Source organism: Chamaea fasciata, unplaced genomic scaffold (assembly GCF_029207755.1).
Source record: "Chamaea fasciata isolate MVZ Bird 193981 ecotype frontalis unplaced genomic scaffold, bChaFas1.0.hap1 SCAF_1, whole genome shotgun sequence".
Lineage (NCBI taxonomy): Eukaryota > Metazoa > Chordata > Aves > Passeriformes > Sylviidae > Chamaea > Chamaea fasciata.
The window spans coordinates 56380308-56393304 of NW_027094086.1; positions in this window are offsets into that span (position 1 = coordinate 56380308).

Here is a 12997-nt window from a genome sequence, read left to right on the forward strand (position 1 = left end):
GCATTGATTTGGTGGGTGTATAATGTATGTACAGCATGATCATACATTAGTAAAGCTTTTGTGCACTTAAAAAGAAATCAAATTAGAAAAATTGGGAAGCTTTAGTATGAAAATATTCTGCTAGCTGCACTTTTTATTCAAGTTAGAAAAGGTATAATACAAAAGTTTCGTGACCAAGAGAAACTGATATGACAGATTTTCTGCTGAATGAGAATATCATAGAGTGTAATTCATTGTTTGTTTAGCTTTCTTAAGATAGAAGTTCCATATTCTCTATTCTAAATATTTAGATTAAGGACTATTATTTTCTAAACTTATAACTGAAAATTATTCTTGTAATGTATTTATGTTGAATTTTAAAAGCAAGTGTTGTTTCATGCAAGTGGAAAAGGTCATAAGAAAGTGATGTAGGAATGCAAACTTTTACCCATGCACATCAAAGCCACCTGACCAAAGGCATGACACTAAAATGGAAGACAAGCACTAAAGACAAAAAAATCTGGTAATTCATGGGTCAAAGGACTGTAGCAGTTCAGGCCAGAATTAACAGGGTTTTGTTGTGGTGAGGAAGAAGGAATTAAAAGCTTTCTAGAGCTACAAATATATTCGAAATGTACATCATCTCCTGTGTGTGAGTGTGTTTGTGTGCGTATAGAAGCACATAATTTAAAATGCAAGTTGTTTCTTTACCACATAATTATATTTAGGCTAGACATCGATTAGTAAAACAGTATTAAACTACTATAGACTGAGTTACTAAGCATTACAGCACAATTTGAAAAGATATTCAAATATACATAAAGCCATCAGAAGGTTTCAGAAGTACTTTGCTGCAAGTAGAGGAAGCAATAATGTGAGGCACTGGATGATACATAATGAAGCTACATAGAATTCTGGTAATTCAGAAAAATAGAATTCAAGTTTGAACACTTGCAGTCAAGGGCTACTAAGGTGAGTGTAGATTAGAATGTGGGTACATTTGACTCGAGGAACTGTCTCATTTTACTGTGGAAAGCTGAGGAGGACTCAGAAATACACTAGATGTGGGCAACAGCAAACATGTAGGCCGTGCAGCAGTGACAGAGTCACACCATAAGACCACCAACTGACTATGAAAGATTTGTCTTCAAACAATTAAAACCAAGTGTCTGCCCTTTCTTGTGGAGTCATGGTATGTCACTAGATAAGTAACACAATGATTTAATCAAATTTAAAAAAAATCAATTGCATTTTAAGTATTATGTATTACATGGTGTTAGAATAGGGATGAAAATGGGGACTGCAAGACCTTCTGGAGTCTGTGTGAGCTTAGTCTGATGTATTAGAAAAGATAGAAAGTGATTGAAAGACTGCAGCAATCCATCAACTCAGCTGCATGCTGTAGCGCTGTGTTCCTGCCGCAATAATGTAATGCAAGCATGGATCACGCTGTTCCAAGATTCCTGTTCTCCAATATGTTTAAGAAATATTGTAGCTAAACTTGTAGAAATAATGATAATATTAAGTTATATCCAAGTGAGGGGAAAGTGTGGTACTCTGGTCCTATTAACTACAAGGATCCTGCATTTACCCTCTCTGAAATTCTGCACCCTTTGGGATATTTATTAGGAGTAAATTGTTTACCTGAGTTTGTAGAGTGAATGCAAAAGGTTTCCTGTCACGTTTGAAATGTCCCTGAATCTCAGATGAGAATTAATCACCATATGCAGCAAACATCTGGCTCTGCCACTGCCAGCTCAGCCTGCAGCTGAGCAAGTTGAACAGTGCTGGGAATGGTGTGCTGTACGACCCCTGCTTTCTGGCTGTGGAGGGAGCTCTGAAGAAATCCTTCCATTCCATGGGGGCAGAAGAGTCTTGCTGCCTTTCACAATGGGAAAGGGACTTCATGAGGCTGAAGAGGCCTTTCTCAACTGTTAAAGATGAGAAGGTCAATGGTCTTCTCTTTTACCTAATAGTTGTATAATAACCTAATATGTTATGGTATGGTGTTTCCGTGCTTTGAAATAACCCACAGTTTCAGACTTAGCTAAATCCAGAACACAGTCACTCTGTTGACAAATGTTGTCATAATACTTAAGCATTTAATATTCAAACATGTTTTTAAGTGACTGAAACATCGGAGACCTGAATTCTGCCCATCCAACAACAGGGCTGATGACAGGAAAGACTCTCATTAATAATTTTGTCTTCTGTGTCTTCATTCCAGAGCTGTAAAGTACCATCAACCCTCTCTTACCCCACAGCAAATTGACATTTTACTTCTTAGACAGCATCAGGAGAATTGATCTCTATGTGGGAACAACCACTAAAACATTTGGTGCTCTCTGGGAGTTGTTCAACATATGCTCATCCATTGAAACGTTCTGCATGTTTCCTACATAATCAGGGCTGGACCTCAGCCATCCACAAAGTAGATGACAGCCATAAGCACCAGGCCATGAGCTATATTCTCTGTATGGCCTTTTCTCAGCACACCTTCTGTTCCCTTCAGTCCTCAGAAAAGAACTTGTTTTCTAAACTTAAAGGTTTCTATTAAATGTAATTTCCCCTTTTTTTGCCAAATCTGGTAATTGTTCATATCATCTTCAGTTTAAATGAAGAGAGAAACACTGTACTCTTCGGCAGAGTGTTCTTTTCTTAGTTGGCAAACAAGAATTTATCACAGTGGAATAAATTACATTCTAGGGCAACTTTTTAAAGCACCATTAATACAAATATATATCCTTCCTTTTTGACAGAAGTGCCACTGCTATATTCAAAATCTAAATTAATTTTTAGACTTTTATTGCTTCAACCATTATCCTTTTCATCCAGGACTCTAAAATAATGCATTCACTTTACATTTTAGAGAAGTGCAGCCTGATCCTGCATCTTTTCCAGTCTCCACAGTGTTCTAAAAATACCCACAAAAAGCAATTTTTTTCCCAAATGATCTTTACATGATAACATTAATGTAACTGTGGTCATATTTTATTTTCCTTTTATGGGTCTGTAACATACTAACAGTTGTATTAAAAGCAGAAGGACACGGCATTGAGGCTGGAACTTCTTATGTTGGCCAAAGATCCATGAAACCATAGACGGTTTTATTTTCACTAATCAATTAGAAGCATGAAAGAAAGGCTCTCTTAGCATTTGAGGAGCCAACAGATCTCTTCTCTGTGGAGATGGAGATCACTCATTGATTCCTGGGACTAAGTGCACAGGATGTCACAGGCTCTGAGATCAAAATGACATCGCCTAGCTCACATTCAAATATCTGTACTCTCTTGTCCCCCAAAAGAAGTGGGCAGCATCCAAACTGCCAGTGTGGCATGGCCCTTCTCATATGCTATTTGTGCCAACCTCTGTTTGGGCCTAGTGCCACCTGCCAGGAGCCAGAGCTGTAAAGGACCATGCCAAGGACTGAGAAAGCAGCCGTAACAGGCTGCAGCCATGGTACAATCATAAACCATAATTGTGGGGCCATCCCAAAACTGGCCCTGTTTTATACTTTTGTACTGACAGGACCTGTGAAACCTGTGAGATACGAACGGAAAGATGCTTCCTATTTTCCGAATATTAATAGGATAAAAGCTAATGGAAAGATTGAACATGCTTTGAAATAAATTCTTTTGTGTTCTTGTTTCTATGAGAAATGTGAATTTTAAAATCCTAGATCTTTTTGATGTATTCTCAGCAGTGTGCTTTTATTAGCTATTGAGGATCCATTTTAAGGAAGCCTCACCACTCCAGCTACTTAAAATCATGGTAAGTATCGCAGAGGTACAAGTGGAGTACAATCCCCACATAGGTAAGTATTTCCTGCAATAAGATTCCTTGGGCATCACCAGCCCTGCTTTGATTTCTAGCTGTAAGTTTCCCTTTCTGTCTGTTAAGAAACTTGGGGGGTTTTATGTCTTTCTTACAGATTGACACAACAGGCGTGAATTCTCCCCCAGAAAGATATGCATAATAGTCTCAACTCATCATTAAAAGCCTATTTTAATCTTTGAAACCAGAGGAAATTTGGAGAATTGAATGGGACTCACTGAAGCAGAAAGATTGCCATAAATAACAAATAGTAGAGGTGCAATAGAGTGACTGAGAATATATCTCAAGCCCAAATCAATAACAGCAAACTAGCCACATAATAGATATTTCACCCTATACTATGCAGTTAAAGTTTTGAACTGTCTTTGGGTTCATAAAGTTATCCCTTGTGGAAACAATAACTTATTATCCAGATTTTACCTTTATTAAAATGTTTACAGAAAAGGCAAATGATCACTGAAGAAACCTGCCCACTTTTTAACAGTTTCATTCACAGCAAATAGAGTTGCCAAGTCTATGTCTTGTAAAACTTAACAACTTGGATCCAGCTGGTATATCAAAACAAGCTATGGCCTATCAGGTTTTGGAACACAATCAAGAAAACACAAAGAGCTGCAGTGTAAGGAAAACATTGTTTACTTAAATATATATATATATATATATATATATATATATATATATATATATATATATAGGTGGCTAATTTTTTGTCCCCCAACAGCAATCCAGATGGGAACTTCAAGTGACAGTCAAAATCTGAGTCCTAAAATACCCTGTGTAATTTACTCAAAGTTCAACAAAGGAGAAAAGAAGTATTTTTGTTCTAGATATTTGAACAATGCAAAATCATTGTAGAGACTTTTTATCTTGGAGTTTTCTTTGGACTCAGTTTAGCTTTTATTGTGACATTACAATACCTGAAAATCTCTATTTGTAGTTAGTCATAATATTTCTTTTAAAGCATTCTTGGTTTACTGTGTATTCGAAAATCGTTTTATATTTGTACTCCTTTTGTTGTTTTTTTGTTTATTTTTTGACAATAAAAGAATATAGTTTTAAATACTTCAGTGGTATTGCAGAGTTGATTATGTATGATGAGGAAACTCAGAAAATCTTTTCAGTCTTAGTCCCAGACAATAGTGATAATTAGACATTTTTGTTGTCTTGTACACAAACATTGCAGAATTATGATCTCCTATGTAAGTCTGGTATCACCGAGGTCCAGTTTGAGCTTCAGTCAAGTTTTATTTTCGAAAGCTAGTGCGAAAGCTGTCAAATTGACAGTAGAAATACTAAGAGAACTTTGTTTTCTCCTGTAATTCCTCAATGTATAGCCTCGAATAAAGAAACCTCAGATGGAATTTTTGTTCTTTTGAGAATTTTTCATTATAAATTATGAAATCTTCTGATTTGTTATATTCTCACTAGGCATTTATGAAATTGTTTACTGCTTTATTTTATTGAATTATCCATAAAATTACATTAAAAACCTGAATATTTGGTTTCAGTTTCTCTTAATAGTAAAATATTCCCTATAGTACTCTGTCTTCATTATGGAAACAATACTTCTATTACATATAGGATAATTTAGGTTCCTAAATATCACAGCAGGCATCCTTAAAATGAGGTTTAAAGCACTCTATGAAAAAGTAGTAAATTTCAAAGGGATTAGAAAGGGAGCTTGGTAAATGTGCCTATGTTATTTTTTAAAATATCTTCTTGGTGTTTCTTTTTCTTAATTATGTCTATCATAAATCCAAAAATATTCAGTTTGTATTACCTAAAATTACTATGTTTATTTCAAATGTAAATGCATTTATCTATTTTTTATTACATTTTTTGTGAAGTTATTTGCATTACTCAGACCTGTCCACTTTTTAAATCCAGATGATTACTCATAAGAATGAAAAATTGTGCAGAGTACATATCCTTTAAAAATTTAAATTATATGCATTATAAATATTTGGGCAGTTTTCATGTATAAAAATTACCCACTTTCCTGAGTACAGGAATACTCTAAGTTTCTGAGCATGACACGACACAAACCATAACAAGCCTGAACATGGTTTTCATGGAATCATAGAAGCATAGAATGGCTCAGGTTGGAAGGGACCTTAAAGATCCTCTAGTTCCAATCCCCCTGCCATAGCCAGGGACACCTTCCACTAGACCATGTTTCTCAAAGCCCCATTTAACCTGGCCCTGAACACTTCCAGGGATGGGGCATCCACAGCTTCTCTGGACAACCTTTTCCCATGTCTCCCCAGCTCACAGTAAGGAATGTCTTCCTGAAAGCTGATCTAAACCTATCCTCTGTGGTTTGAAGCCATTCCCATCATTTAAAGCCATTAGTGCTCTGCAGGTTTGGGCAGCCTGTGGGGTGTTTATTGCAGCCACAGGGTGAGGATGCAGATATAACAGGCTGCATAGCAACTTGCAGTTACACACTTCCTCAGGGGCTGTTAGTCAAAATGCAGATCTCTCTGAATATATCAGGTCAGGGGCAACTTGCACAGGATTTTGTCGACAGTGAGGTGGCATCAAGTGCAGCCAGAGGCCTACACTACCCTTCAGCTCTGTATTCAGTTTTCTTCCAGTCAGGGTCAAGACAACACCTCAGGGCTGCCTGAGCATCTCTCTGGACAAGCCTCTGCTGGTAGCATGCTGAAAACCGCAATAAAGAAGTGCCAGTAATCCTACACTGTTGTCTGTTTTATTTAATGATAAAACCATAAATCAGGCTGAACGACAGTATTATATCCTTTTCACCTTCTATTAGAGTTCAGTGTTCCCCTGATAGGAAATAATTCTCTCCAGAGAGAAAGAGCTGATCCTAGATTGATTTCTGAAACACTCTCAAGCTTCTAGGATTTAAGAGGAGATGGAAAATTGATTTGTATTTCATGTGCTACATTCATTTGTGGAGCATGATTTCAGCTGCAGTAATATAGTATTTCTCCATTACAGTAATCTGTATGAAGCCTGATTTGCATTAGGGTTTTGTAATATAATTCTCTTCTAAGTCCCAAGACCTTAGGAGACAATATCGATATTCCTCACTTACTTTTGGCATGAATGTGCAAAATTCTTGAAACTCGTTTCTTGAGTTAGAACTAAATGCTTCCCTCTCTGCCCTGTAAATGAACTCTTTTCTGAATATCCTAATGGGGAGGGATAGCATTTTCAAGGAGGGAAGCAGGAGGCATTGCTCTGTTCCACTGTCTCTGCTACATGAATTAAATACATTTAAACTGCTGGCAAGGTTTAACTGTTAAAATGACAATTCCTGACAGAAACAATATAATAAGAATTTCTTTTAGAAAGTATTCCTGTGAAGCCTGTGTATTCATGAAAAACCTTATAAAATGCTTAAAGCAAGTATCTATAATATTTGCCAGTTGATTCTATTCCCCTGGTAAGATTCAGTTTATTGTTTCTCAAGTAGAAATTGTATTGATGGTGAAATACAATTTCAGACCCTTGTAACTATTAAAATGATCAAATAAATTTCAATTATAAGCCTGACTTTTCTTAAACACGTAATTCCAGATCTCTTCCATGACATTTATTTAATTAAGACATATTTTTGTTTATTTCTGTTATGACTACATAGAAATAAAAAATTAGTTTTGGTTAGGCCAAGTAAGCTGAATGATCTGAATTCCATGTTCTAAAACTCATTGAACAGCAGGAGGTTGGGAGATAAAAAATCAGACTTTGCTCAGTGTCAGGAAGGTATGTATTCACATACAGATTCCCATTTGTGACAATTGACTTTATGCAGCAAGAAATAGATGTCTCAATACAAAAATGATGACATATTGCTTTCATAAAGTCTCTTAAAATTGACAGAGACTCTGCAGGTAATTCTCCTAGGATTTTCGGCTTTTTATTGGTATAAACAAATGGGAACATTTTACATCCTCTACTTTTATTTCAGCGGGTTTAAAAATACAGGAAATTGTAGAGGGTTTTTTGTTTGTTTGTTGTTTGTTTGTTTGTTTGTTTTTTGGTTGGTTGGTTTCGCTTTGGTTTTTTTTCTAGCATGCAAGAAATATCTCCTTGATTGAGAAGCACCATTTTTTAAAGAAATTCTTATCTTTTTGTTCCTTTCCATCAAAGAACAAAGGAGAAGAGATTGTACTGTTTTGTATTGCCTCTCAAAAATACTACATAAAAATATTTTTTTCCTTTCGATCTTAAGATGTCAACACAGAGTTAACAAGCAAACTTCTGTCATCTATCTTTAGTAAAAATCTTAGTTATTACTTGAGTTACTAAAAATTCTCTTGAACTTTCCTAGGGACATGATGAGATGAGTAGTAACTGAAGAATGATGAAATACTATATGAATTAGTCCTTTAGAAATATTTCATAGAATCATAGTGGTTTAGGTTGGAAGGGACCTTAAGGATCATATAGCTCTAGCCTTCCTGCCATGGGCAGGGTCACCTTTCACTAGACCAGGTTGCTCGGAGCCCCATCCAGCCTGGCTTTGAACACTTCAGGGAATGGGACATCCATAACTGCTCTGAACAAACTGTTCCACTGACTCACCACCCTCACAGTCAGGAATTTCTTCCTAATATCTAGTCTACTCTCTTTCAGTTTGAAGCCATTCCCCTTGTCCTGTCTCCACATGCTCTTGTAAAAAGTCTCAGTCTTTCTTGTAGTATTTCAGGTACTGGAAGGCCAAAATTAGGCCATCCCAAAGCCTTCTCTTTTCCAGGTTAAACAAAGACAATTGTCTCAGTTTATCCTTGTACAAGGGGTGCTCCAGTCCTCTAATCATCTTAGTGTCCTTTCTCTGGACTTCCTCTGATAGGTCAATAAGTTTCCCATGCTGGGGACCCCAGAGCTGCATGCAGCACTGAAGGTGGGGTCTCACCAGAGCAGAGCAGAGCAGAGCAGAGCAGAGCAGAGCAGAGCAGAGGGGAAGAATCCCCTCCCTCACCCTGCTGTCCATGCTGCTTTGGATGCAGCCCAGGTCACATTTGACTTTTTTGGCAGTGAGTCTTATTAAACCCCAGGAGATTCGCATTGTCCCACTTCTTGAGCTTGTCCAGGTCCCCCTGCACGGCATCCCATCCTTCAGGTGTGTCAACTGCATTGCTCAGCTTGGTGTCATCTGCAAGCTTGTTGAAGCTGCATTTGATCCCTTTGTCTATGTCATCAGTGAAGAGATGAAAAACACTGGTCCCACGTGGACCCCTGAGGGACATTATTTGTCACTAATGTCCATCATGACTGAAGCAATGACCACTACCCTCTGGATTTTTTTTCCATCTAACAGTGCATGAATCAGATCTATTTCTCTCTAATTTAGTGAAAAAAATGTTGTGGGAGCTGTGTCAAAGTCTTTCTAGAAGCCCAGACAAACAACATTTTTAGCCCTTTACTTGTCAACTTATATAGTCACCTAATTTCTCTTGTATCCGATAGAAACTTCTAGACCACAAGATTTTTTTTTTGTATGACCTTCTCCAATTATTTAAGCAAATGTAGAAAGAGCACTAGCGTTATTGATAATTTAAGCAGCATTTCTAAAGAAAGTACTTTTGAAAGAAATTCCTGAAACTGGTGAATTTTAAGTATCCTCTGAGAATAACACTGGACAGACATCCATACTAGAATTCTTAGCACTCACCCTTTGCATAACAAAGGTCACAAGGACCTGTGGCCCAGCCAAGGGACCGAACACTGAGAGACACAGCAGGAGCTATGGACCTCCAGACTTTCATAAACTTGGACTGCAAGACAGTAAAAGCCTTCCTTGAACAGATGGGTTCCTTTTCTCAGGGTCCCTGCTTGGAGGCACCCAGACTGAGCTGTTGCTCTGCTGTGGCACCATGATAAAATTATTTTAAGGATCAAGACATCTGAGATTCTGCTATGAGAAACCCGGGGTTGAACTGGTAAGGAAACCTGGTCTGACTGTGTGAGCATGTGTGTGTGTGTGTGTAGGGAGTCGAGTGGGTTTGGCTCAGTGGAGCTGGCCACTGCAAAGGGGCTTCAGTCCCAGTTCAGGTGATGTGAGTGTGACTGCCAGAGTGGCTCCTGGACAGTCACACAGGAAAGTTTCCTTAGCAATCCTCTAGAAAATTGCCACTGGCCTGGTGGGTGTTTAATGCCAAAGTCTGAATTCTATGTTAAACATGCTAGCTACTTGGAGTGGTAAAAATTTGCATGCATTTTTGCAGGAACTAAAGGAATGAACTGTCAGACCAGGGAGTCTCTATGAGAATATAGGCTGAAATTGTGCTTTAATTTCATCAAGCCATCAGTTTGTCTCCTAGATGTTGTAAGATGGGACATTAGATTGCTCTTGCTATTCCTTGCTTTAAAGAATGATCAATGGGAAGCATGATGGAGAGTGCTAGGCAGAGAAATAGTGGTCCTGGTTATATGAAAGATGCCAGTTGCATTTTGCCCTGTGGGGCAAAATTTCATTTCATAAAAGTGCTAATACGAAACAACTCTTCCTCTTAATCAACAGTTATTTGAAGACTTCTGTACTCTGATTTGCAGGTCTAAAAAATATGGCATAGAAATTTTCCAGGTACATCACTGTCAAGAACATAGTGTTTCTGGTTTCAAAACCGTTTACAACTATGCAGTGTTGAAGAAGCCTGCTCTCACATGTCCTTAGCTGTTATCCCAGCTCAGTCTCCTTAAAGTAATCTCCTTCGTTTTATTTCTGCTAGCTGTTTCTCTGCTGTCTGCTCTTTCTTTTGTCTAGTTCAACCTATGGACTGAGTACAGTTCCCTAATCTTCAACCTGATTGTCTATAAATTGCCAATGTCTACCTATGTGTTGCTGTTAACCGAGATGTAGATCAGAATACTGGGTATCATTATTTATTATATCACTGTGGTTATTGCTTCATCTTGCCATCAAAAAAGGAAATATGCCTGTGACAACTCTCTCCCAAATATTTTTGTATCACCATGATATGTGAGAATAAAGGACAATAAAATTGTTTTTTCTTCTTTTGTGTCAGAATGAATCTAATATACTGTTGGGAAAAGTTGTCCCCATCACAGGAAAGCTTTCAATGGTTCACTGCCCTTACATTATTCAATATGCATTGAATGTTTTTTGAAGAGATGAAGTGACAAATAGATGTGAAAAATGTTGTGGTTTTACCCAAAGCACAGTGTCTTCTTATACTCTCTCTCCATGCTTTCCGAAACAAAAATTGGGTAGGAGAGAACAGGGTCAACATTGAACTTAAAAAAAAATAACAAGTAAGAAAAGAAGCCAAAAATTTGAAAGATAAGTATTTTAGCTCTGAGCCCTGCTTTTGATAATTTATAATTTATTTATTTATCAGATCCTTACTTAAAGATATGTATTTATAAAAATATTCATAGGGGTATATAGCTCTTCATTACCAAAAAGAGAAAAGGAATCAAACTAAAAGCCTTGCAAATCTGAAACATCATATTGTTTAAAAATTAATATTTAACAATTAAATTGGCTCACTTCAGCATGCCAGAATCACATCTTTAAAGGTTTCTGCAGCTGGCATAATTTCTGACTGTGTTATTCAAATTAAATTATCAATGGAATCCAGATTAAAATATCACTGAATTTCAATGTTTGCAGGTGTATTTTTTCCTGTATAATCCTACCTCCAGTATAACTTAGAAAAATAAAAGTTGTGAAAAGATATTTCAGCATAAGAATTTTTTTTCAAGTGTCTTAATGTTCTTATTTCATTGTTGGCTATTGTAAAGCTCCAGAATGGGAAGCTAATAATTTAAGTTCCCTATTTTTTGTGGTCTCTATTATATGTAGCTTCCCCTGGCCATCAGTGTAGAGAAGACAGACATATGATGAGGAATTGAACCTCTCATATTCAACATTTTTATCCTCTAATCTTTCTTGAAATCTACTGCCATCCTCACTTTTGCATTATGTCCTTACACATTTGCTTTCTGAAATTATTAGTGATTATTTCTTTTATCATTATGCATACGGCTATCTCTTTTCATTTCACAGAATGAGAGAAAATCAACCTTGGAGTCTAAATGTCCTCATATTTTCCACCTGATAATACTTCAGCTGAAAAAGAAGACTGTTTAAAGCCCTGACATCACCATGTGAATTTTATACTAAGGCCTTTGGAGGTAGAGTCACTGAGTGACTCAAGATTCTGCTGCTGCATTTTGAAGTATTATTGGTAGCACAACATACCAATAGTTCACAGTTGTGAGTGCTGCTTGTAGCAATGCCTTGTTTGGGTCTGTCATTTTCTCCAGGAAAGTAACACGCAACAGGAAAGTAGAGTGTCATGTTGACAGCAAAATACTTGACAGTTTTGACCTGCAGTAGACATGATACTGACAAGCAGCAGCAACAGGATCCAGCTGATAATATTTCACAATAATATTTCATGGGTTTTATGATGTACAAACATACCTTTGGTTCTCTTGATTTCTATCCCTTTCCTTTTCCTCTTGGTGAGCTCAGACAATGTTTCTTCTTCAGAAGAGGAAATCCTTTTGCAATAAGAAGATTATAAACTGAGACTGTGCAGACATTAAGTGTGAGAAGTCCCTGAAGAGTGCGGCATAGGACAAGAATTAGAGCAAAGAAAAATTAATTGTGATATTTTATAGCTCCTGGCAATGAAATCATGATTGCAATTTTGAAAAGTGGATAGGGAAAATCAAAGCAGTTGTGACCTAAAATGTAGGATGTTAATGATGTAAATGGCAGAAACCATAGTGTTTCTCCACAGTTTTCTATAACTGGTTCCCTTAGGGTTTGCTAATGTGTCCAAGGGGGTTTTATGAGCTTGGCTGTTTGTTCTGCTGCTGAAACAACCAAATAGATGAGGGGAGAATCTCCCAGAGACTGAAATCCCTTGAACTCCTATAGTCTAGATGCCAGGAAACTTAATGCTGAATCATACAGTACAATTAATGATCAATATTCTTGATGTATTCTCAAACAGCAGAATTATACTATGAAAATTTTGTTTAAATCTCAGGAAAATCTCATACACAAGTCAACACAATTATTCATTTCCTAGAAGCCATCATTATATCATGTATAACAGGTTTGACATCATCTTAGCAACAGTTACCACATGATTTCATGTGAGATGAACAGGGTCTGCTTTACAATTAGGATATCTAGACTGCATAGTTAAGGTTCACTTTAACACCCCATTTA